Source organism: Camellia sinensis, chromosome 15 (genome assembly GCF_055761805.1).
Source record: "Camellia sinensis isolate YWXY chromosome 15, ASM5576180v1, whole genome shotgun sequence".
NCBI classification, from domain to species: Eukaryota; Viridiplantae; Streptophyta; class Magnoliopsida; order Ericales; family Theaceae; genus Camellia; species Camellia sinensis.
In genome coordinates this window covers 61,654,927-61,660,641 of record NC_138975.1, presented here as the reverse complement: position 1 = coordinate 61,660,641, position 5,715 = coordinate 61,654,927, and positions in this window count along the sequence as shown.

The window sequence follows — 5,715 nt, the reverse complement described above, 5'->3', positions numbered from 1 at the left end:
CACAGTGGCAGATATGTAAATACGGGGTTTCCATACCATTTCTTGCACATTACGGTTCGAACACGCGAACACCTATGCGGATTCTTCTACAAAGTGGCAGATATGTGAATACGGGGTTTCGGTAATATTTCTTGCGCATTACGGTTCGAACAGTCGAACACCTATTCGGATTCTCCTACACAGTGGCGGATATGTAAATACGGGGTTTCCGTACCATTTCTTGCGCATTACGGTTCGAACACTCGAACACCTATACGGATTCTCCTGCACAGTGGCAGATATGTAAATACGGCGTTTCGGTACCATTTCTTGCACATTACGGTTCGAACACTCGAACACCTATACGGATTCTACTGCACAGTGGCAGATATTTAAATATGGGGTTTACATAGCATTTCTTGCGCATTACGGTTCGAACACTCGAACACCTAGACGGATTCTCCTGCACAGTGGCAGATATGTAAATACGGGGTTTACATACCATTTCCTGCGCATTACGGTTCGAACAATCGAACACCTATACGGATTCTCCTGCACAGTGGCAGATATGTAAATACGGGGTTTACATACCATTTCTTGTGCATTACGGTTCGAACAATCGAACACCTATACGGATTCTCCTGTACAGTGGCAGATATGTAAATACGGGGTTTCGGTACCATTTCTTGCGCATTACGGTTCGAACACTCGAACACCTGTACGGATTCTCCTGCACAGTGGCAGATATGTAAATACGGGGTTTCGGTACCATTTCTTGCGCATTACGATTCGAACACTCGAACACCTCTACGGATTCTCTTGCACAGTGGCAGATATGTAAATACGGGGTTTCGGTACCATTTCTTGCGCATTACGGTTCGAACACTCGAACACCTATTCGGATTCTCCTGCACAGTGGCAGATATGTAAATACGGGGTTTCGGTACCATTTCTTGCGCATTACGGTTCGAACACTCGAACACCTATATGGATTCTATTGCACAGTGGCAGATATGTAAATACGGGGTTTCCGTACGATTTCTTGCGCATTACGGTTCGATCACTCGAACACCTATACGGATTCTCCTGCACAGTGGCAGATATGTAAATACGGGGTTTACATACCATTTCTTGCGCATTACGGTTCGAACACTCGAACACCTATTCGGATTCTCCTGCACAGTGGCAGATATGTAAATACGGGGTTTCGGTACCATTTCTTGCGCATTACGATTCGAACACTCGAACACCTATACGGATTCTCCTGCACAGTGGCAGATATGTAAATACGGGGTTTCCATACCATTTCTTGCACATTACGGTTCGAACACTCGAACACCTATGCGGATTCTCCTACAAAGTGGCAGATATGTAAATACGGGGTTTCGGTACCATTTCTTGCGCATTACGGTTCGAACACTCGAACACCTATTCGGATTCTCCTGTACAGTGGCAGATATGTAAATACGGGGTTTCGGTACCATTTCTTGCGCATTACGGTTCGAACGCTCGAACACCTATACGGATTCTCCTGCACAGTGGCAGATATGTAAATACAGCGTTTCCGTACCATTTCTTGCGCATTAAGGTTCGAACACTCGAACACCTATACGGATTCTCCTGCACAGTGGCAGATATGTAAATACGGGGTTTACATACCATTTCTTGCGCATTACGGTTCGAACACTCGAACACCTATTCGGATTCTCCTGCACAGTGGCAGATATGTAAATACGGGGTTTCGGTACCATTTCTTGCGCATTACGATTCGAACACTCGAACACCTATACGGATTCTCTTGCACAGTGGCAGATATGTAAATACGGGGTTTCCATACCATTTCTTGCACATTACGGTTCGAACACTCGAACACCTATGCGGATTCTTCTACAAAGTGGCAGATATGTAAATACGGGGTTTCGGTACCATTTCTTGCGCATTACGGTTCGAACACTCGAACACCTATTCGGATTCTCCTGCACAGTGGCGGATATGTAAATACGGGGTTTCCGTACCATTTCTTGCGCATTACGGTTCGAACACTCGAACACCTATACGGATTCTCCTGCACAGTGGCAGATATGTAAATACGGGGTTTCGGAACCATTTCTTGCGCATTACGGTTCGAACACTCGAACACCTATACGGATTCTCCTGCACAGTGGCAGATATTTAAATATGGGGTTTACATAGCATTTCTTGCGCATTACGGTTCGAACACTCGAACACATATACGGATTCTCCTGCACAGTGGCAGATATGTAAATACGGGGTTTAGATACCATTTCCTGCGCATTACGGTTCGAACAATCGAACACCTATACGGATTCTCCTGCACAGTGGCAGATATGTAAATACAGGGTTTACATACCATTTCTTGTGCATTACGGTTCGAACAATCGAACACCTATACGGATTCTCCTGCACAGTGGCAGATATGTAAATACGGGGTTTCGGTACCATTTCTTGCGCATTACGGTTCGAACACTCGAACACCTGTACGGATTCTCCTGCACAGTGGCAGATATGTAAATACGGGGTTTCGGTACCATTTCTTGCGCATTACGATTCGAACACTCGAACACCTATACGGATTCTCTTGCATAGTGGCAGATATGTAAATACGGGGTTTCCATACCATTTCTTGCACATTACGGTTCGAACACTCGAACACCTATGCGGATTCTCCTACAAAGTGGCAGATATGTAAATACGGGGTTTCGGTACCATTTCTTGCGCATTACGGTTCGAACACTCGAACACCTATTCGGATTCTCCTGCACAGTGGCAGATATGTAAATACGGGGTTTCCGTACCATTTCTTGCGCATTACGGTTCGAACACTCGAACACCTATACGGATTCTCCTGCACAGTGACAGATATGTAAATACGGGGTTTCGGTACCATTTCTTGCGCATTACGGTTCGAACACTCGAACACCTATACGGATTCTCCTGCACAGTGGCGGATATTTAAATATGGGGTTTACATAGCATTTCTTGCGCATTACGGTTCGAACACTCGAACACCTATACGGATTCTCCTGCACAGTGGCAGATATGTAAATACGGGGTTTACATACCATTTTTTGCGCATTACGGTTCGAACAATCGAACACCAATACGGATTCTCCTGCATAGTGGCAGATATGTAAATACGGGGTTTACATACCATTTCTTGCGCATTACGGTTCGAACAATCGAACACCTATACGGATTCTCCTGCACAGTGGCAGATATGTAAATACGGGGTTTCCGTTCCAATTCTTGCGCATTACGGTTCGAACACTCGAACACCTATACGGATTCTCCTGCACAGTGGCAGATATGTAAATACGGGGTTTACATACCATTTTTTGCGCATTACGGTTCGAACACTCGAACACCTATTCGGATTCTCCTGCACAGTGGCAGATATGTAAATACGGGGTTTCCATACCATTTCTTGCACATTACGGTTCGAACACTCGAACACCTATGCGGATTCTCCTACAAAGCGGCAGATATGTAAATACGGGGTTTCGGTACCATTTCTTGCGCATTACGGTTCGAACACTCGAACACCTATTCGGATTCTCCTGCACAGTGGCAGATATGTAAATACGGGGTTTCGGTACCATTTCTTGCGCATTACGGTTCGAACACTCGAACACCTGTACGGATTCTCCTGCACAGTGGCAGATATGTAAATACGGGGTTTACATACCATTTCTTGCGCATTACGGTTCGAACAATCGAACACCTATACGGATTCTCCTGCACAGTGGCAGATATGTAAATACGGGGTTTCCGTACCATTTCTTGCGCATTACGGTTCGAACACTCGAACACCTATACGGATTCTCCTGCACAGTGGCAGATATGTAAATACGGGGTTTACATACCATTTCCTGCGCATTACGGTTCGAACACTCGAACACCTATTCGGATTCTCCTGCACAGTGGCAGATATGTAAATACGGGGTTTCGGTACCATTTCTTGCGCATTACGATTCGAACACTCGAACACCTATACGGATTCTCCTGCACAGTGGCAGATATGTAAATACGGGGTTTCCATACCATTTCTTGCACATTACGGTTCGAACACTCGAACACCTATGCGGATACTCCTACAAAGTGGCAGATATGTAAATACGGGGTTTCGGTACCATTTCTTGCGCATTACGGTTCGAACACTCGAACACCTATTCGGATTCTCCTGCACAGTGGCAGATATGTAAATACAGGGTTTCGGTACCATTTCTTGCGCATTACGGTTCGAACACTCGAACACCTATACGGATTCTCCTGCACAGTGGCAGATATGTAAATACGGGGTTTCCGTACCATTTCTTGCGCATTACGGTTCGAACACTCGAACACCTATTCGGATTCTCCTGCACAGTGGCAGATATGTAAATACGGGGTTTCGGTACCATTTCTTGCGCATTACGATTCGAACACTCGAACACCTATACGGATTCTCCTGCACAGTGGCAGATATGTAAATACGGGGTTTCCATACCATTTCTTGCACATTACAGTTCGAACACTCGAACACCTATGCGGATTCTCCTACAAAGTGGCAGATATGTAAATACGGGGTTTCGGTACCATTTCTTGCGCATTACGGTTCGAACACTCGAACACCTATTCGGATTCTCCTGCACAGTGGCAGATATGTAAATACGGGGTTTCGGTACCATTTCTTGCGCATTACGGTTCGAACACTCGAACACCTATACGGATTCTCCTGCACAGTGGCAGATATGTAAATACGGGGTTTCCGTACCATTTCTTGCGCATTACGGTTCGAACACTCGAACACCTATACGGATTCTCCTGCACAGTGGCAGATATGTAAATACGGGGTTTACATACCATTTCTTGCGCATTACGGTTCGAACACTCGAACACCTATTCGGATTCTCCTGCACAGTGGCAGATATGTAAATACGGGGTTTCGGTACCATTTCTTGCGCATTTCGATTCGAACACTCGAACACCTATACGGATTCTCCTGCACAGTGGCAGATATGTAAATACGGGGTTTCCATACCATTTCTTGCACATTACGGTTCGAACACTCGAACACCTATGCGGATTCTCCTACAAAGTGGCAGATATGTAAATACGGGGTTTCGGTACTATTTCTTGCGCATTACGGTTCGAACACTCGAACACCTATTCGGATTCTCCTGCACAGTGGCAGATATGTAAATACGGGGTTTCGGTACCATTTCTTGCGCATTACGGTTCGAACACTCGAACACCTATACGGATTATCCTGCACAGTGGCAGATATGTAAATACGGGGTTTCCGTACCATTTCTTGCGCATTACGGTTCGAACACTCGAACACCTATTCGGATTCTCCTGCACAGTGGCAGATATGTAAATACGGGGTTTCGGTACCATTTCTTGCGCATTACGATTCGAACACTCGAACACCTATACGGATTCTCCTGCACAGTGGCAGATATGTAAATACGGGGTTTCCATACCATTTCTTGCACATTACGGTTCGAACACTCGAACACCTATGCGAATTCTCCTACAAAGTGGCAGATATGTAAATACGGGGTTTCGGTACCATTTCTTGCGCATTACGGTTCGAACACTCGAACACCTATTCGGATTCTCCTGCACAGTGGCAGATATGTAAATACGGGGTTTCGGTACCATTTCTTGCGCATTACGGTTCGAACACTCGAACACCTATACGGATTCTCCTGCACAGTGGCAGATATGTAA